The sequence below is a fragment of the Cupressus sempervirens genome, chromosome 2, assembly GCF_028749045.1.
Source record: "Cupressus sempervirens isolate cs-2001-9-10 chromosome 2, ASM2874904v1, whole genome shotgun sequence".
In the NCBI taxonomy this organism is placed as follows: Eukaryota; Viridiplantae; Streptophyta; class Pinopsida; order Cupressales; family Cupressaceae; genus Cupressus; species Cupressus sempervirens.
In genome coordinates, this window is record NC_143119.1 from 684,551,945 (window position 1) to 684,574,698 (window position 22,754).

Sequence of the window (22,754 nt, forward strand, 5' to 3'; positions counted from 1 at the left end):
AAATTTTTAAAAAAACATTAAATTTAATAAACCATATATAAACATAGGTAAATCTTAAAATAGTTTAAATTTAAATCATCGACCAAAATAATGTTCCATCTCTTAGCACGCAAAGTGTCTAGTTCTTGCCCATACTGATATTACATCTTAGTTAAAGGTTATAGTCAAACTGTTAAAAATGTATGCAATCTACCTATATAGAATGTTCAATCATGTATCTTCTCTAAATTTAAAATCTATATGATTCATGAGAAAATTGATTTTCTCTAATAAAATTACAAAAAATATTTAAACTCATAATCAATTATAATATATGAAAAATCCAAATAAAATGAGCATTGTACTTTTAAATTCAATTCTTGAATTAGCCAAAATGTTAAAATACAAGTATACTATGAATAAAATGACATTAACAATATGTCGATGCAATAATTACATATATATATATATATATATATATATATATATATATATATATATATATATATATATATATATATATATATATATATATATATATATATATATATATATATATATATATATATATATATATATGACAGTTAATGCAACTATTGTTTTTCTAGTCTTCCATGTCTTCAATTTGTCATAATGTGTAGACATAATTTTTAATTTAGTTGAAAGTTTTCCATTATGAAATTATAACAATAGAACTAATTTACAAAAAAGATTGAAGTAGTCATCGATACTCAAAAACATTAAACTTGGAACCAATGTATACTAATTTGGAAAAAACTATGGTTGCCTTACAAGGAAACACAGGAGAAACATTAAATTAAAAAGACATGCTATTTTGCTATGTATGGTAAATTAATAAACGTAATAAGTCTCAAAATGCAATATAAAAATCAACCTTGCAAAATAGATGAAGAGTTTGCAAAGGAAGGACTATTAAGATTCAAATAGTTCAAATACAATGTCGGTGATTGCTTATTCGACTCTCTTGTATTTCTACTGGATTTCAAAAAGACTTCTACTCAATTGCAAAATGGGACAATAGATTACTTTTGCAAATGTCTTAAAAAACAAAATCCAGATGCACTTTATGCATATAGTGACGAATTGCATCCTCTCACTATAAAAGAACTCCATGATGTGAATGCTGTCAATACTTATTTGAGGAGAATGCGTCTCCTTGCTAAAGAAACAAATAGAAGAAATTAAAAGGGTCTATGGGGAGACATATTTTGTATACATTGGATGTCAAAGTGGTTAAATATTCATATTTCTATTTTCTCACTAACTACAAGCAAGAAATACCTTGACTTCAATCAACATTTGAATGGAAAATAGTATTGTTTGCTCTTCCATGATTCAAATCCACAAAACAAACATTTTGAACCTCTGATTAAAATGCAAAGTTCAAAACACAATTGCTATACTCTTAAATTACATATACTAAAAAGAATAATAAGGGAGAATAAACATGGTGTACAAAATCCACTACACAGTAAAGAACAAGTAGGACAACATATTGAACAAAACAAAGGAAAGAATGAGTTGAAAAGCTATCAAAAACATACCATCAAAATTTTAAGGCTAATCAAAAAATATATACGTAAAGAAGCATTACCTTGTGACAGAAACAATGTACAAACAAAAAAAAACTACATGCAGTAATGATGAAAGCAATGGAAGCCTCAAGACAATTGAAGAAATTCAAAAAAATGATAAGAAAAAGAGGAAAAAAAGACAAAGAGAAATGATAGTAGTAGAAAGATATGAACTTGCAATTCAAGACACACCAGAACATTGCTGTCAAGTTTGTGACACTTTGCAATTCAAAAAAGATATGAGATATCCAACAAGATCAATAAAAGATGTATATACAATCCCGACTAAATCTAAATGGCCATCTCAAACAACCAACATATGAAAAATATGTTATAAAGCTCTAAAACAATCTAGCCTTCCAAAATTTGCATCCCCTCAAAACATTTCTAGAAACAAACCTTTGCAACATGTGACAATGCTAACTCAATTAGAGGAAAGGCTAGTATCCTTGAGAATTGTCTTTGCACAAATATGGGAACTAGGACACAGAAAATCATAGATGGGCTTGACTGGGTCTATAATAAATGTCCCTGCAAATTTGAACATTGGTCAAAAAGCTCTTCCCCAAAAAATAGACAACACAACAACTGTTGTAGTTTCTCTAAAGAGACGTCTTGAATATAAAAATGCCTTCCAAAAAGGAATGGTATGACCCACTATCATAATGCAAGCTTTACATGAATTGATAAAAACATCATTGTATAAAGCAGAAAATGTAACAATAAATGGTTCATGGATACAATTGCATAAGCCAGAACAAAAAGCTCACTTAATGAGTGACAGTACTTCAAGCGACACTAACTCACTTAGCGATACAAAGAATGGAAATTAGACAAACACATTGATAGATGGATTTATAGATGCTAGAAGTATACACAACATGAATGATAAAATTATTGATCTAGCACCTTCACAAGAATGTTATCCAATAGGAATTTTCAAGGACAAACATTCTGAGGAAATGAATTTTCCAACCTTATTCTATGGAGAGCCCCGTAGTAGTGATACCTCTGAAAAGTTAAGTTATCAAAAAGTTGCACAGTGGGAGCTTCTAAACTCATCTCATCAATTTGCGATACACACAACAAACCTATTTTTCAAAACAATTAAAATATGATCCACCAAGTGTTGTCAACAATGTGGGTGAGAATTAGAAAAGGTCAACTAAAAGGAAGGAAACTAGTTGACAAAGATGTGAAGAACAAACCTAACTTAGAAAAGATTTTGAAATCAGATATTGGATACGTAGATTTCAAGAGAATTAGAATATCTCTAGACTATTCCCAACTACTAAAGAAAAATGTTTTGGCTATGATACGACAATTAGGTCCTCCCACTTTTTTCCTCACCTTTACAAGTGCTGAGCAAAATTGGCAACCATTAACATCCACTCTACTTAAATTCTATAAAACAACCGAAATGAAACAAACAATACTTAAAAAAATGCATACAGTATTTCTGACATAAACCACCTTTTATGTAAAGACCCTATCACATGTGCACAATACCACCGACATCGAGTACAACAATTGCGCAAATTGATATTCACCAATCACTTGTTATTTGGCAAAATTAATGACTTCTTCTTAGTGACTGAATTTCAGAATAGGGGGAATGAACATGACCATATCTTGGTTTGGGTTGAAAATGCACCAATTTATGGTAGAGAGAAGAACATTGAAATAGTTGAATTTGTTGACAACTACATAACTTGTAGTGTTGACAATTTAGAGCCATCCTTGGCAAAATTACACAAGCATCATCACACAAAACATTGTAAGAAGACATCAAAAAGAAAATGTCATTTCAACTTCCCAATACCTCCATTTCCAAAAACAATGATACTAGAACCTTTATTGGAAAAAATAGAATCACTGTTAATACGAGCAAAAGATATTATCTCAAACTTGGAAAAAGAGAACTACAATATTTCATGGACATATGACATGTTTATTAAAAAACTACATTTAACAAACTCAGAATATATTGACTCAATAAGATGTATGATAGACAAGCCTACTCTATTTCTCAGAAGAAGGCCTTGTGAAATTTGGAATAATAGTTTTGCAAGTGCAATGCCTATGTTATGGAAAGAAAATATAGATGCACAATTTTTACTTAATGCATATGCTACTAAAATGTATTGTAGTTCATATATGGAAAAAGTTGACAAATCAATGACAAATGCATTTCAAAAAATAAGAAATGACCACCAAAAAAATAATATAGATATAGCTGACATGATAAGAAAACTTGGGAATGCTTTACTAAACTTACAACAAATGTCAGCACAACAAGCAACTCATCTAGTGCTCTTAATGCCACTTAATCAAAGTTCATGAAAGTGTACATTTATTGATACAAGAGCTGATGATGAGTGAGTATTTGTGCTTAAATCTGTCAAACAATTGAACAATGAGCCAGATGATTCCGAAAATGTGATGGCAAAATCATTTATAGAATATTATGTTCAATGTTCAGAAAGTCTAAACCATATATGCTTTGTTGAATATGTGTCACAATATCACAAATCCAAACATATAATAAAGAAGAAAATTAAACCAAACATAATACGTTGCATAAATTACAACAAGCATACCGATCCTATTAACTATTATAGAGAACAAGTTCTCCTATATGTCCCATTTTCGTAACTGTGGAAGCACTCCTAAATAACTTTGATACTTGGCAATTTTTATATGACCATCACAAGGAAACTGTAGAAAAAAATCATGCCAAATTTTGCTACACTGTTAATTCCAAATGGGGAGACATAGACAAAGAGGAAAATGAGCTAAAAGGTGGACATTGGAGTAATGAAGAATGTAACCAACAAAACAAAATCAATTCAATGGACAAAGAATATGATATTGTAAAAGACATTCCAATACTACCAAGCAAACAAATATGTCATCAATTACATAACGATTTTGAAATAGGCAAACACCCTCAAATAATAGATAACAATGACTACTTCAAATTACGTCGGGCGCTTAACAATGAACAACAAATGATAGCGAAATATATTCTATTAAGAAAAGACCAAAATATAGCGACCCCAATTCACCTATTCCTAATAGGTGGAGTTGGTCTAAAAATATTTACAGCCAAGGTTATTTATCACGCACTCATTCACCTATATAGTAATGACATCAATGATGACCCTGGAAAACCAAAGGGAATGATAGTTGCATACACAGGGAAGGTGGCATATAATATTGGCGGTGCTACAACACATTCGGCATTGCATATTCCATTCAACAAGTCAGAATTCATACCATTAAGTAGTGAGACACTCGACAAATGTACAAACATCATTTTCAACTTCAAGTCCTACTCATCGATGAGATATCCTTAGTGGGGTCTAGTTTCCTAAGATATATTGACTTACGCCTACGTGATATCATGCAAAAACCAACATCCTATTATAGAGGTTTGGACACAATCTTCTGTGGTGATCTATACCAAGCATTGCCCGTTTTAGATTCCAATGTTTTTGTAAACAAACCAAAGACTAAAGAACTAATGCCTTACAATTTCTATAAGGACAATATAAAATGCTACTCATTGACAACAACAATGAGACAAAAAGACCCAACATTCATTTGTATTTTGAATAGAATACGTATAGGTACTCAAACAATAGAAGGCATAGAATAGCTTAATGACTGCTGTGTAAAAGTTATACCTACTGACCCTACACTTGCATTTCTTTTCTTTTGTAGAGCAGACATAGACGCACATAACAGTAAAATGCTCTCAGACATGCCTGGTCTTAAAATTACATTGAAAGCTATTGATGAATTTGAAGAACAATCCCATGCCATATGCCTTTATACTCATACAAAATCACTCCCAAGTGAAATACACATCAAGCCAGGTGTCTTAGTAGAAATATACTCAAGTAACTATAACACCGAAGATGGTATTGTCAATGGCTCAGATGGTATCTTCAAATCATATACCAAAAGGGACAACAACGACATTGTTTGGATCAAATTTAATGATTCAAACATAGGGCAAAAACAACGCTTAAAGTATAAATCATTATACACCAATTAAATTGAACATGAATGGGTACCCATATTACCAATTGCAAGACCAATACTATGAATTACGAAAAATAAAAAAATAACTATACGAAAAAAATTCCCCATACAACTTGCATGTGCTCGTACCATTCATCGATCCCAAAGCCTTACAATGGAAGCACTAGCTTTTGATCCAACAAGAGTAAAACAACATGGTCTAGCATATACAACCCTCTCACGAACATGAACAATTGAGAACCTATACTTGGTCAACCCTCTTACACAAAATAATTTTAAAGTCAAGAAGAACATTATTCTAGAAATGGAATGACTACAAACAACTTCATCATGGAAGCTTGATTACAACAAAGTATGTTTAACATCATCATCACACTTGACCTCGTGCACACTAAACACTCATGCATACCATCCACATATATATGATCTAACAGGTGACTATCATATAATATCTTCAGATATTATATGCTTGCAAGAATTAAACACAAAAGAGAAAGAACCTATCCCTTTCAACAACTTGTACAATCAATTTTCAATTACTGGTATCCACAGTTTAATGACTTTAACAAAGAAAACCATATCTACTACCGAATTTCACCACCACATCTCTTCAAATGTGGAAACCCTAACAGTGAAAATAACAATTCAAAACAAAGTAATATATTTAAATAATATTTACTCAAGACCAAACACTTATAGGAGATAGAAATAGCTCTACATAATGTACTCAAGAGCATTAAACAAAAATAGATATTGTACATAGTAGGAGATTTCAACATTAACATGCATACAACAAACAACAAAAGCAAAGATCTGACATCATATATGAACAATCATAACCTGAAATTCCTTCTAAATACTACACATTCTATTGGTCATCCGCTCATTGACCATATATGGTCTAACTTTACTTCAAATATATGCAAAATTTTCAAATCTGAAGCATACTGGACCGACCACTTTTCAACTTTACTCACAATTCACCCAACATTTGTATCCAACCTAGTGTAAACAACAATACATTCAAAACAAACATGCAATTCAATTCAGATTATGAACGAAAAAGTACAATTTGAAAAGAATTTTTGTGTTCATGCATTCTACCTGACTACAAAACTATAACTATTCAATCATGGTTTTCCAATTTGCAGGTTAAAATGGAAGCAAGCAATATACAAAAAAATGATGCAACCACTGCTCAAGAAGAATCGGGAAAGGTACAATGGTGAAACAAGATCATAATGCAAAAATGTATAAAGTTGTATGCAAATTTCTAATCTTCATTTTTTATTACAAAATTAACAACAGCTAAGACGAACACAATGGCAATATGCAGGTCAAAGGTAAAAACAAGTGGTACAACTTCGATTGAAGAACTTAATGAAAGAAAAACTGGCAAGATATTTGAAGGGGATGTATTAGTTGTCTACAAATACACCCTTGACAAGATCAACAAGACATGTGAGGTGCTTCGTGCTGATGTCACTGATATAAAGGTAGAAATGACAATAACAAGAGACTTATATAATACCATTATACCATGGGGACTGTGATTGTATATTTGTGCTACAAGAGACCACCAACATTGAAATAATTCCTCGCATTTGCAAAGAATACAACTTCATACCAACTAGTACAATTTGTCAACTCCTAAATAATCCTAATGATTATCCAATTGGAATTGTAGGAGCACTAGTAGTTGGAGCAAAAAAAAAGGGTCACTGGCAACATTTGACCTCAAAGACGGTGATGGTAGGAGGATAGAGCACAGGTAATTGTTCTACTATAGCTATTATGAAAAATAAATAATATAATAATGCATATCATAAACAGAAAAAACCTTCACCTTTAACTTTGTTATATTATTGTAGCTTGAACTACATCCAAACTTGGCTCATCGTCATGCTTTGGTAGATGAAATGTTGCATCGTAATGAGACTCCAACACTTCTTTTCTGCAACATTGTAATGAAGGTGGACAAAAAAAATACATTCCGTAGAGGAACTTCTACATTCATTTGCAAGCTAAATGACTCAAGAACTCTTGAAATGCTCAATGAATTGTCACAACAAACATATGAGGTAAATCACAAAACCTAAAACCACATTGCAACTATTATGCCAAATTAAGTTACTTAAAATTAGAAGAATCTCTATTGACTAACATTCATTAAGTGTCAAACAAGTCATTGGCATTCTGAGAGTCATCAATCCATTCTCTAATCCTTTTACTGCCTTCTGCTCACAATGCAATTACAAGTTTGATGGCTTCGGTATTCTTGAGGAAGGAATTGGGCACTGCATCAAGTGTGACAAAAATGTGAGCTACATACAGAAGATCCACTTGAAAATGGTCTTGGCTACTGAAAACAAGCAAAATATAAACTGTTCAGTTGACCATTCCATAATAAAGGAGTTGGTCCCACAAATTGTAGAAACAAAATATGAAGACTATATAGAGAACAAATCCAAATTTGTCTTCACTCTGCATGAAATATCTATAAAAGCAAAGTTCAGACTGACCCAAAACAATGTTCTCACAAATTTTAGTCTCCTCACTGATCATGAACATACATAAAAGGTAATATACTTCAAGCTCAGCTGTATTATACAAACCAAAAATATTCTTTTATTTTTAAAAATGTTTTTAAATTGTTTGCTCCACATTTACCAACACAACCTAATTCACATGACATATTGCAAGACCATACCCAGTAGCAGCCAGTTGAAATGATCATACCAGAAAAAAAAACAATCATGAAATTACTCTGCACAACATTACTTTCCGCTTTAAACATTCTACCAGATCACAATATTTATATAATGTGATCTAAGACTATATATATATCCAGTTACCCAAAAATTACACAAACAATGTATTGACTATAACATAACTCTCTTTCTGCTGGAGGATCTAATCTCTAAACTTATCATATATTAATTAAAACATTATGTTTAAGTGTTGATGGAATATCATAAATGTCATCATATATATTGTAGAATATATTTAAACTTGCACTTTTATTCCACTTATAACTAAGAAGAAAAAACTTCACTATACTACACTATCACTTATTTTCTACTACTTTGCAAGATGTTCACATAGAAAACATGAAGTGTCTGATGAATGATATTTCATCTATGCTTGATGATCTGGACAATTGATGGAGTTTTCACTGCAATGTGCTTATTCATTAGCCTACATATGCTTTGGTCTCTCTCTTTTACATGTACTCTTCTTATATTTTTATCTAAAATGAATTCCACTAGAGCAAATAAAAATACTACATTCTTTGTGGACTAAAAAGCTTTCAGATGGACATTAATTGGGAAAGTACTGGTATAAACATTATCTTCTTTATTTATGGAATATGCTAACTATTTTGGTTATTGATGTGAGAAATATAAATCAATTAAAAAAAAAATCACAACTTTAAAACCTAAAACAACTTGCTCGGCACATGAAGGTGCCAAGTGCCAGTTTTGCTCGACACGTGAAGGTGCCGAGTGGCAATGTGCTCAGCACGTGAAGCTGCCGAGTGACAGTTGCTTGACACAAACTATTGCCGAGTGATAGGCAGTAAGTGTCGAGTTAGCTCGGCACAAGAGGAAGCCGAGTAAGCTCGGCACACGAAGAGGCCGAGTAATCTTAGCACACAAAGGGCTGCTTGGCAACAATGGATGCCGGGTGAGCTCGGCTCCAAACTGATTTTTTTTTTTAACTTAGAGAAATTTCAATGTGAATGTTTCCACCATTAAAACCAGAAAGCCAAAGCTTGAAGCTTCTAAACAAACTTCACAAATGCAATGAATAGAAGAAGGACAATGGATTCAAATATGCTTACTTGCTTTCTATTCAACTTTGATTATAAATATTACAAAATTTGGAAGCATTCGGCTTCAACCAGAAAAACTCTAAAATAACCCTAAACTGGTAAAACTTCAAACTTCAATGAACTTTAAACTTGCAGCTCTAATGGCTGCATACAATGGTGCCTGGAGCAATCATTGCTTCAACAGACCAAAACCAACAATAGAAAACTTACAGAATGAACATAGGAAACACGTGCAACAAACTTCCTTCTGTCTCTGCGACGATTGATTTGCTGATCAACTACTTTCTTCTTTCTCTGCTCTACAACTCTCTGCTTCTAACTTCTTCTACTAGTCGAATGGAATAGGACATTCCTTTTTTGTCATGCTTCCAAAAACATTTCCTCCTCTTTCCTGATTTCAAAACTCACCTACCACATTAAATTTTCTAACTGTTCTATCGTTAGGGATGGTAGGTGGACGTTTGGCTCAAGGGGCAAAAAACACATGAGATATTTTGAAGTATTCCCAATACGATGATTGCTCCTTTAATACCAAAACAATATGCAAGCAAATTCTGTTACTACAGGATAAAAAAATGATTGGGAACTTCGTAACCCTAGGCTTGTCAGCCAAGATATTCCTTTGCACCCTATCAATTAGAACAACTGTTCATCATCATAATCATTGTTGACATAGTATCCAACCCTTAAGAATTCTTGGCCCATGTATGAACAAGTGAGCAGCAAAACTGTCACACCAATGAGGTCTTCATCCCTAATTTTTGATGGATCTGGCGGATCTGCCTGGAAGACAAAGCGATAATTGCCAACTTTAACGGGCCCAACAAGTACACTCTCCAACATCTGTCATAAGATTCATCTTCTGCTGATCCGACATATGTCAACTTCCATTCCAAGTCTGGTCAGGTATGAATCGCCATTTTGGATAATCGTTGTTGGGTCGAACAATCACCCAGTTAGCCGCCGAAGTTGGTAGACGCTTTCAGGAAGTCGTATTACACAGACTCGCAAGAAATGCTCCGTCTTTCCCTGGACTGAGGTCGTGGCTGCTGTTTCAATGTTACATTCGCTCAGAATGCGTGGCCGATTAACTCCTTCCTGGCCCGTAACTCATCAACCAATTTCTAAGCAAGGAATCAATGCGGATGCTGTCTAACTTCGACCCTGCAAGAGTTGCTCTGCGGTCCTGTTGCGTGATGCTGTGTCTCAATGAATCGCAGCCGGTAAATATTCTGGCGCTAGCACATACAATCGGGTCACATTGCAAGCCACGAATTAATCTCTTTGCTGGCGTGGGTTAAGCTGACTGCACATGGGTGATACTAGGCAGTAGTTTGTCTGCAAGTTTAATCAGTAATCACAAGGGTTCTTAGTTCCCTTCGAGCCCTTCAATTTGTCACCCTATCCGTAAACCTGGATATGCAAATTATTACCACATGAAATGGCTGAGTGCCATCTCCAATAAGCAACCCTTCGGAAGATATCCCACCTCCTCAGTTATGCAGATCTAAGAGAGTTTTCGTTCTCAGAGATCTCATGGGAACTTGCAGACCGATGGCTACAAATTGCCTTAATTGAAAAGGAAATTGAATCCACAAAATTGCTTGCCTCCAAAAGGAACCCTATGCCCTCTATTTATCTCTTTGCCGGGAAGTTTCTGGAAATTATCTGGAATCATCTTGCACTACAAATATTAACTTTATAAAATTAAATAATAAACTTTATAAAGTTAGAATACAACCTTTATTTAATATTGGAATGAGTAGGCCCCGCTTACTTAATTGGAAGACAAAATCGACCCTCTTCCCATAATTATTTGCCTACGAGAGTCAATGATAGGCAAATCCCCTGTTATAATTATGTTGCTAAGAGAGGGACATGACAGTCCGCCCTTCCGGATATTGCTTGCCCTCAAGCAATCTCAGAGCTGGATGCTGCAAAATGGTCTCATTCTCCCAAGTAGCATCTTCGGCTGGTAGATCCTTCCATTTAACCAAATATTCTCTGATTACTCTTTGGCGAAGCTGTTTTTCTCTGCTTTCTAAAATGAATTCCGGTACCATGATCAATTTCCCTTCATCATCCAGAGGCGGCAAGACTGCAGAAGGTATCACATTCTGTCCCAATGCCTTTTTGAGACGTGATACATGAAACACATTATATACTTTGCTGTCTGCTGGAAGCTCAAGTTCATAAGCCAATTCCCCTATTCGCCTACTGATCCTGAATGGTCCATAATACCTGGGTTTAAGCTTCTCTGACCCACTCTTTTTGAGAGTAGATTGTCAGAATGGTTGGAGCATTAAGTAAACCATGTCGCCCACCTCAAAGCTTCTCTCCGTCCTCTTTTGATCTGCATATTGCTTATACTGATTCTGTGCTCGAGCGATGTTATCACGTAGAGAGCTAATGATATCTTTACTTTCTTGCAGTAATTCCCCAGCACGTGGAACCCGAACATCACTCATCAATAAGTCAATGAAACTGGGTGTATCATAACCGTATAATGCTCGAGAAGGTGTCATTTGGATAGACATGTGGAAAGTGGTGTTATAGCAATATTCACACAAATAAATCCATCTTACCCAGGCCTTTTGCTGGTCGGCGACGTAATTCCTCAAGTAGCCTTCTACCCATTTGTTTACTATCTCCGTCTGACCATCGGTTTGCGGGTGATAACTAGTACTGGGTGTGAGCTCAGTGCCGCATAATCGAAACACCTCTTGCCGGAAATGACTCAAGAATCTACTATCCCTGTCACTGACAATACTGCGGGGTATCCCGTGTAACCTGAAAACCTCCTTGAAGAATACTTCGGCTACCTGTACTGCAGTATAAGTAGTGGTGATGGGAAAGAAATGAGCATATTTTGTTAGCCTATCCACCACCACATAAATGCAATCACGTCCTTGAGCCTTGGGCAACCCAGTAATGAAATCCATGGATATGCATTCCCACTTTTGACACGGAATGGGAAGTGGCTGTAGAAGCCCTGCTGGAAAGGTGTGTTCCTGTTTATTCTGTTGGCAAATAGAACACTCACGAACATACTGCAAAACATCCTTCTTAAGTCCTTTCCATGTAAACCGTTCTCGCACCTGTCTATATGTTTTAAAGTATCCGGGGTGACCAGCTGTAGGTGAATCATGAAGAGCTCGCAAAATGAACTGCCTCACCTTCGATCCTGGGACTAAAAATACCCTGCTCTTGTAAATAATCAATTCATCCACAAGTGTGTACCTGGTATCAACAAGTGTCCCATCAACTATCTTGGATGCCCATGAATTTTTGGCATATTCTGCAATAATCAAATGCTTCCAATCCTCAAAGATCTCAATCATTGAACTAAGATGTGGTCTTCGTGACAAGGCATCTGCTACCACATTATGTGTGCCCTTAACATAAGATATATCGAAGTCATATGCCTGTAACTTACTGACCCATTTCTGCTGCCTATCATTGAGATCCCTTTGCCCGAGGAAGTGTCTTAAACTGTTGTGGTCAGTTTTTATGCAGAATTTGCCACCTACTAAATACTGCCTGAACTTAGCTAGTGCATGCATGATGGCTAACATCTCCTTGTCGTAAATGCTGAATGATCTCTCTGGCCCACGAAGTTTCCTGCTTTCATATGCAATTGGGTGTTTATCCTGCATTAAAACAGCCCCAATACCATCTCCTGAGGCATCACACTGGAGTTCAAATGGTTTCGAGAAATTAGGCAACGCTAGTACCGGACACGAAGTCATGATCTCCTTGAACCTGTCAAAACAAGCCTGTGCCTTTGCTGTCCAAACGAAAGCTCCCCTCTTAAGCAAATCGGTTATAGGAGCCGCGTGTCGTGAATATCCGCAAACAAATCTGCGGTAGAATCCACATAATCCAAGGAATCCCCTTAACTGTGTTAGGTTCTCAGGAGTAGGCCACTCTACAATAGCACGAATTTTATCAGGATCCATCTGTACACCTTCTCGGCTGATAATATGACCTAAGTATAACAACTCAGTCATTCCCAAATCGCATTTGGATTCTTTGGCATACAAGGATTCTTCTTGCAAAGTCTTCAATACTGTTTCTAGATGCGCCATGTGCTCCTGCCATGTTCGACTGTATACCAAGATATCATCAAAGAATACCAACACGGATTTTCTCAGCTGATGATGGAAGACCTTGTTCATGGTAGACTGGAAAGTAGCTGGTGCATTGGTCAATCCAAATGGCATCACTACAAACTCAAAATGCCCACAGTGGCACCTGAATGCTGTCTTCTCAATGTCCTGTTCTCTGACTCTAATCTGGTGGTAACCTGATCTCAAATCAATTTTACTAAAGTAGCATGCCCCATGTAGTTCATCTATTAGCTCATCAATCTGTGGAATAGGATATCTATTCTTAATGGTTTTCTTATTCAGCATCCTGTAATCTATACACATCCGTAACGAACCATCTTTCTTCTTAACCAAAACTACTGAGGAAGCAAAAGGAGACTTACTAGGTCTGATGTGTCCCATTGCGAGTAGCTCCTTGATGGTTTTCTCTATCTCATCTTTAAGCCTTTTGGGATGCCTGTATGGAGTAATCATGACTGGTTTAGCGCCTTCTTCCATTTCGATAATGTGCTCGATCCCTCTATCAGGTGGTGTACCAGGTGGAATATCGCTGAATACCTTACTATACCTTTCCCTCAATATCTGTATGTCGGGATGATATTCTGTCTTGGGTTGTTCCTCCTGTGTAGGCATGAGAGTACACATGGCTGCCCATTCAAGATCCTCATGTCTCACCAATCTTTCCAATCGTCTAAGAGAGATCGTTCGGATATCACTATTCCGAATAGCTCTCAATACATGCTGCCTCCCATCTACTTCAAACTTAATCTCCATGTCCCTGAGTCGAAAAGTAACCTCACCCAATAAACGTAACCATGTCATTCCCAAAACGATATCCAAATCACCCATATTGACCACGTGGTAATCCGCTTTGAACTCATAATTATTCAGGCGTAAAGGCATGTCTCTGACTATCTTGTTACACTTAAGAGTGTATCCGTCAGCAACCTGTACACGAAGTCCTTCAAATTCTTCTGTCTTAATACCACGACGCTCGACCAATCTTGCATCAATGAAGTTATGTGTAGCTCCGGTATCAACTAATGTAATCACCTTCTGCCCTGCTAGGACACCACGTAACCTGAAAGATCCTTCCTGTTGAATGCTAGACAAACGCCCTTGCTGTAGATGCAATTCAGGTTCTTCTCTCTGTTCTGACTTTCCTGTCTCTTCCTCAGATTCTGATCCAGTATGTTCACCCTCTTTTGCTGCACTGTCAGAATCTGATCCTTTGTAATATGCCCACATAACTCTATTGGCTTTCCCTTTAGGTCGCAAGGGACAATCATGATCCCTGTCATATGGACCTTTGCAATAGAAGCATAATTTCTTCCTTCGCAGGTCATTTAATGCTTCTGTATCTAGGGGTGTGGTAGACTTCCCTTTGGTTTCAATGCTCTTCCCTTTATTTTTATCAAACTTCCTGTTGTCTTTGAAAGAGGTAGTGCTCCTGGGAGTGAACCGGTTAGAAGGAGCTGTAAGTTCCATACTTCGTGCTTTCCTCATGGCTTCCTGCAGTGTTGGTGGATCAAATGCCTTAATCCATCCCTTGAGGGGTTCAGACAATCCTTCTGTAAATAAGATAACTAACCTCCTCTCCGATACATCTGGTACCATGACTGACAACCTCTGAAATTCACTAATATAAACCTCGATATTGCTAGTCTGTTTTAATTGTGCAAGGTCGCGAAAATAAATTTCTGGATCCTTCTTATCAAAACGTTCAACTAATCTATCCATGAAGTCCTGGTATGATGTTACCTGATTGTGCTGCAAGGTAACCATTCCATGTGACCACCAGTCATGAGCTGCGCCTTCCAGATGCAAGGTAGCATATCTGATGGCATCTATTTCAGACATAGGCCTTAATGCTAGAAAGGTGTCCAACTTATGAATCCAAGCTTGTGCCGTCATCTGACCACTCCCATCGAAGAAAGGCAAAGTAAGTTTACTGACAGCTCGTTGTAACTCACTTTCATGACTTCCTCTCGGTCTCCGATTCTGGCGGCTATTCCTCATATGTTCTCTTCTTTGGTTTAGATATCGATCAAAGTTTAATAACTCACGCACATGCGGGGGTAATGCTTGCCATTCTGCCGTAGCAGCCCTAAGATCATCCTGAAAATCTTCTGGTGCATCATCTTCTCCTATCTCCTGAGCCTCTTCCCTTAGGAAGGTGGGACGAGTAGGCCTATTGGCTGTCCATGATCTGCGCCTAGGAGCACCTTGTGATCCTGCCACACTTCTATCATCGTGGTCAGATGTGCCTCTTCCTTGATCTTGAATCCTGGGCTGAATAACTCTTTCCATTATGGTAGTCAAAGCCTGTAGTGTCTGAGTTATTTCTTGTTGCCCGTTAGTCATGGCTCTGTAAAATTCTCTGGTTTCATCATCGTCGACTCTGGGAAATCTTGGCGGACTCTGTCTTTCACCCATATCCCTGTTCTTGAATATGGTTTTCGAGCACAACTCCGGAAATTAGAGTACTTTTACCCAATCAGGATGGCAGGACTACTGCTCTGATACCACTGAAGTATTCCCAATACGATGATTGCTCCTTTAATACCAAAATAGTATGCAAGCAAATTCTGTTACTACAGGATAAAAAAATGATTGGGAACTTCGTAAGCCTAGGCTTGTCAGCCAAGATATTCCTTTGCACCCTATCAATTAGAACAACTGTTCATCATCATAATCATTGTTGACATAGTATCCAACCCTTAAGAATTCTTGGCCCATGTATGAACAAGTGAGCAGCAAAACTGTCACACCAATGAGGTCTTCATCCCTAATTTTTGATGGATCTGGCGGATCTGCCTGGAAGACAAAGCGATAATTGCCAACTTTAACGGGCCCAACAAGTACACTCTCCAACATCTGTCATAAGATTCATCTTCTGCTGATCCGACATATGGCAACTTCCATTCCAAGTCTGGTCAGGTATGAATCGCCATTTTGGATAATCGTTGTTGGGTCGAACAATCACCCAGTTAGCCGCCGGAGTTGGTAGACGCTTTCAGGAAGTCGTATTACACAGACCCGCAAGAAATGCTCTATCTTTCCCTGGACTGAGGTCGTGGCTGCTGTTTCAATGTTACATTCGCTCAGAATGCGTGGCCGATTAACTCCTTCCTGGCCCGTAACTCATCAACCAATTTCTAAGCAAGGAATCAATGCGGATGCTGTCTAACTTCGACCCTGCAAGAGTTGCTCTGCGGTCCTGTTGCGTGATGCTGTGTCTCAATGAACCGCAGCCGGTAAATATTCTGGCGCTAGCACATACAATCGGGTCACATTGCAAGCCACGAATTAATCTCTTTGTTGGCGTGGGTTAAGCTGACTGCACATGGGTGATACCAGGCAGTAGTTTGTCTGCAAGTTTAATCAGTAATCACAAGGGTTCTTAGTTCCCTTCGAGCCCTTCAATTTGTCACCCTATCCGTAAACCTGGATATGCAAATTATTACCACATGAAATGGCTGAGTGCCATCTCCAATAAGCAACCCTTCGGAAGATATCCCACCTCCTCAGTTATGCAGATCTAAGAGAGTTTTCGTTCTCAGAGATCTCATGGGAACTTGCAGACCGATGGCTACAAATTGCCTTAATTGAAAAGGAAATTGAATCCACAAAATTGCTTGCCTCCAAAAGGAACCCTATGCCCTCTATTTATCTCTTTGCCGGGAAGTTTCTGGAAATTATCCGGAATCATCTTGCACTACAAATATTAACTTTATAAAATTAAATAATAAACTTTATAAAGTTAGAATACAACCTTTATTTAATATTGGAATGAGTAGGCCCCGCTTAATTGGAAGACAAAATCGACCCTGTTCCCATAATTATTTGCCTACGAGAGTCAATGATAGGCAAATCCCTTGTTATAATTATGTTGCTAAGAGAGGGACATGACATATTTCAACAATTGCAACGTCTAAGAAAAGGTTCTTGGCAATAAAATCTCTTGACATCGATATGGTATATCATCATACATTTTAACATGTTCAGTCTTCAAAGCCTACTGTGACTGTTTCTACATGCATATACGCACATCTGATTCCAATTGGTTATCACTTCAAATCTTGCATTGTGCACTTTTGAACTGCTACTACAACAATTGTAGACAAGAGTTAATATATATTTCAGTCTACTCAACTCCAAAGCCAATGGAAAAGACATTGCCAACCTAAGCATGGAATCAGGCGTTTGATTTTAGGGGAATTGTTTTACTTTAAAAATGCTTAACTTCATCAATGAAACATCGTGAAAAACTATGGATCATAATGTGTGAAAGAGGACAACCAAGGGCAGATGGAGAAAATGACAATGTTGGCCAAAGCATGGAAATCTCCGTCACAAGTGTCACATAGCAACTATGTTGTCTATAAAAGTATGTGTGCCTCAGTTTTTTATTTCATTAGTTTTCTCATACTAAGGTAACAGAACAGATCAATTTATCTCACAGCTTAGCTACTTAGATTCAAAATGCTTATGTGGTAATACTAATAGTTCCTTAAATCTTAAGAATGCACTTGATTACCATAAGGTATATGTAATTAAACGTACCTTGTGTCCATTGATACCAAACTGAAAGAGTTTAATCCCACGTTTATGCAGAAACTCTGTACCGTTTTCAGGATACTGAAGCACGAGTTGAAGCTGCATAAATGGAAATGCTAAAATGCATATTCCAAAAGAGAACAAAAGAATGCTCTATTACATAGAAATTTAACAAAATTATCCAACATTCTCATATAAAGGCCCTTTCTAGCATAACATTGGCTTGCAATACCTGAAACCAAATTTAAAGAAATTTTCTCTTACACTATAAGGAAAAGCCCATTATTGCTACAAAATTGCCACGGTTTCATCTAAGAACCATTACAACATTATACCCTTTTTGCAATTTTCCGGTGGTATCAGTAGTGCTATCTTTCCGTACGAGCATGCAACCAAAGCTTGAACCAGGATATGCAAAGTAGTTATAAATGATTTCAAGATGAAATTCATGAATCCTTATGCACAGAAAGATAAAGAGTTATGAAATTTAGAAATCAACTTAAATTCAATTTTACCCTAGACTGTTTAAATTCAGAGGTAATGCGTAAATGAACTAATACATCAAAACTAACAAAACTAACAGCAGATAGACATTTTTACAAATGAAATTTGGTGAAATGAATACCTCTCAATCCAAACCTCTTAGCTAAAATGGTTTTAGCCTGGACTATTGCTGTGAACTTAAAAGCAGTATCCATATTTGTAGAGACCGACTCACACAAAGGCTTAATTGTAATGCTTTGCCAGATTGTCTTGCCAAAAGAAATATGCAAGGTTAGAGCCATTTGCTCACAACACACACAGAGTAGAAAAGATGATTAATTTATCTGAAGAGAAATCAAATGAAAAGTATTGGCCTTATGGGAGTTAAATCTTGTGGCACACCAAAAAATACCCCACCACTTAATATCCTAAACGCACTCAATTATAATCTCACCTACCACCAACCTGGGAACTCCAGGAGGATTGAGAAGAAAGCCAACAAAGTCAATAAATGACTTGGCAACATGAAAGAGTTATTTTTTTCACCTCAACAATGTAGGTAGGGAGCAACATTACCTACAACATTGGTCAATGAATTGCTTTCTTTTATGCCTTCCATGAAGAAGTGGCAGACTTTATATTACTAAGATTCCTTTAATAATTTGATGCACCTTACGAATAGCTTATTGAGTTTCCAACCATATTCACCCTACAGTTGGCGTTGATAGTGAGTATAGGGTTATCTTCGATTATAATTTCTTGAGTTCATGCCTCACACCTTTGTTCAAGCCGTGCCAAAGAATGACCATCTTGCCTTTGTTTTTTGTGGTTCTCGGTCCAACTGTCCCCTAGAGGAAGCCAAACATTGTTAAATCTATCCAATAAACTAGAATAAACTTTATGAGAAAATTAATGACGATTCCTAGTAGGTAACATTGTATTTAGAGGAAGTTTTTTTTTTTTTTTTTGTGGTGTGTGTCTGTGAGATCAGTTGTATAGAACTGTCAATAGTGGCTTATTCCCTTTCGTCTTACTGGATTGCCACTTTTAACAAATAGTTCATTCCATGTTTCTCTATCATAGTTGGGCCACTCTCACATTTTGAAAATGACAATGGTAGCATAATAGCTTACAATTTTTTTACTATATGCTTTGAATCACCAATGCAATATACTCATTTTATATAGCTATGGGTTGTACCATCTCTATCTAATAAATTATGTGTCAAAAATATATCTTCTTAATTCTTTAATTATGGGTTTAAATTTATTTGTATTTAATAACAACGAAATAAATACGATTTACTACTTGTTTTATCAGCAACTGAACTTTGCCTTTTCGCATTCTACCTCTTTCTTCATAAAGAGCACACGACCTCTTTGTATGCTTCTACTTAGTCCTTAACCAATGCAAATGGGGAATTGAATGTATTTCCCTTTGACCTATACTTGTTTTCACTTTGATCTTATAAGCTTTTGGCAGGAACTTGACACTATGCCTTGTATATGCTTTGAGCAGAACATGCTGGAGTTAGTAGCATTTCCTGAAATTATCATGCATACTTGCTATTACGCTTGAGAAGAAATATGCAAGAGGTAGTGCCATGTACTGTCTCAATGGTCAGCCTGTGGCTATGATGATGGTATTGATGATTATTTTTAAATTTTGGACTCAGTGCTTCAGGTGAGAGGTGTAAGGAAATGGGTATGAAACTAGCAGAGTGGACCTTCAATTGGCTTCAATTGTCACCCTTAATATGTAATTTAAGAAGTTTAAATCCTTGCTCATTTGCTCGTAGTATTTGTTCTGATCTGAAAGTTTGAAGTTGATAAAATGAACAACTGCCATAATTCGCTGCTTCCAGTAGAGTTTTTTTAATTTCTGAAACTAATAAGTTTTGGTGTTAATAGTTAGTGTGATAGTTTGGTACTCTTTTCAACGTTTTCCTCACCTGCAAACTTAATAATGGTATTATTCTATATTTGACATATTTTTTTATTTTCCTTAATTGCAGACACAAGCTAAAATATGGATAGAGAAAGTTTTAGAGAAAAGTTATGATGAAGAAGAAACTGTTGCAGATTTACTTGCAAATGGAGAAATCCTGTAAATTATAAATAGAAAAACTATGTTTTTGTTGTATAAAAGATGGTGAAAATCCATCATTCTATGGCTTTCATTCAATAAACACTTGCACTTTGTAGATTAACAGAGGCAATGCAGGCACTCCAGATACAATATAACTATCATAATAGAAAGTTTTACTGATATAGAAATGCTAGGATAATGCCTTGAGCAAGGTTTTACAGGGGTTTGAAATTAGCATGCATTTGCTAGATGCTTCATAGAAATACGTACTAACTTTAATATTCATTTTTTATATCTCTCCTTCTACAGATGCTTCCATCCCTCATCTATACCATTTCAAGGTTTCATCTACCATGCGATTACAGTGAGTTGCCTTGTGTATAATTCCAAGTCTTAGAATGAATCATGTTTTGCCCACTGGCACACAACTACTACCTATTTCAAAAGCTCACTCCAATATGTTGTTTATCTTGATGAATGTCCAGTATAGGTTGCTAGCTTAGCCTAATTTTTCTTTCTTACTTTCTTTTTCAAAGAAAATATTAATGTTTCTAAAGATATATTACATCATTTTCACCTTGTATCTTGCTAATCACTTTTCCACTTATGTTTAAATGTACAATTGATTTATGTTTTTCAAAGTAAAATTATTGTGATTCTTTAATGAGTTTTCAGGTATGAAATTTCAAAGTTGATTAGTAAACTGATGGAAAATAAATTTGCAGCACAGATTGACTCTCCAGTTTCAGACGCAAATCACTTTGGAAAGCAGAGTGGCAAGTATTTGCCTTATTCGTATATGGATGCATTTATGAAGGTATTGTCATTTGAAAAAATAAAAAAAGTTCAAAAGTTCCACAGGAACCCCCAAGCATGAAGGATGGGGAGATTGCTAGAAATTGGAACATTCTCCTCAACTTTTAGCACTTTGACAACACAAAATTTTTAGCAAGAATAACCTGTTGGATCCCTCCTACCATGTCTATTGTAAAGCTCAACTTTGATGGTGCAACAAGAGATGGTTTGGCGGCAGTTGGAGGTGTGCTACGAAATGCTAGGGGAGAAGTGTTGTTAGCCTACTCAGGGAATTTGAGATAGGGAACCAATAACGTGGCTAAGCCCATTGCCTTACTTTGGGGTCTTAAATTTTCCGTGGAGATGAAGTTTAGGAAGTTAACCACAGAAGGTGATTCTAAACTCATCATTAACTCTGTCCAAGGGCGTGCTCAACCGAGTTGGGCTTTACATTGCATATTGGGGGACATTTGGCAATTCCTAATAACCCTTGATCAATATGAGTTAGAACATACTTTTAGGGAGGGGAATGCAGTGGCAGATGCTATGGCAAACTTGAGATTTTATATGGATAGCCTAAAAAGCTAGATGAGTCCTTAAATGCTACCGAAATACATAAATTCCCTCATTAGTAGGGAAAGAACCCATCTAAACTATGTTTGATGACTACCCAAATTTGGAGAACTAGCATTTTTGGTGACCTTCCAATTAATATGATGGTTAAGATCATCTTAAATATGACAAGACATTTAGCGAGGATCAATTATGTGGATTTCATCATGCAAGGGCACAAAAAAAGGAAAGAAATTAATAACCCCAACTTTAAAAAAAGAGCCATCATTTTTTTGTGGTATGGGATGACTACGGAAAAAGTCATCATTATTATTACTGTTAGATCAGTAAGGTATTATGCTCAGATCATTTGCACTCCCTGTGATGATGTTTTAAGATGGCTTGAACATTTTGGATATTACATCCCCATGAAGTGTAAGGAAGAAACCATTTTAATTGCTAGACACACCATTTTTAGCCCTGGTTCTGTGCTTTCTTGGGTGGTGTTTTTCTTGCAAATGAAAATTACTAAGCTCGTCGAAAATGATATCATTGAGGAGCAAAATTCCATGGGTGGGAACCTTAATAGACTGGAGTCCACGAAGATGGAGGATTTCTCCAAAAGGTAGACAACCTAGATAATGTTGAAGGAAGGGGGGTTTGTCCCATACATGCAGACGATGGTTGGCTATGATGAGAATTGTTCTC

The 22,754-nt window shown here is 36.3% G+C and overlaps 1 long non-coding RNA gene across 1 annotated transcript; it reads right to left on the reverse strand.

The window, feature by feature from the left end:
- Positions 1-7,706: 7,706 nt before the first annotated feature.
- Positions 7,707-18,276, reverse strand: LOC149575223 (uncharacterized). Its single transcript, XR_016359675.1, has 2 exons — positions 18,135-18,276; positions 7,707-7,921 (listed from the first exon to the last, which is right to left on the reverse strand). It is a non-coding gene; the product is annotated as an uncharacterized LOC149575223 (long non-coding RNA).
- Positions 18,277-22,754: the final 4,478 nt, after the last annotated feature.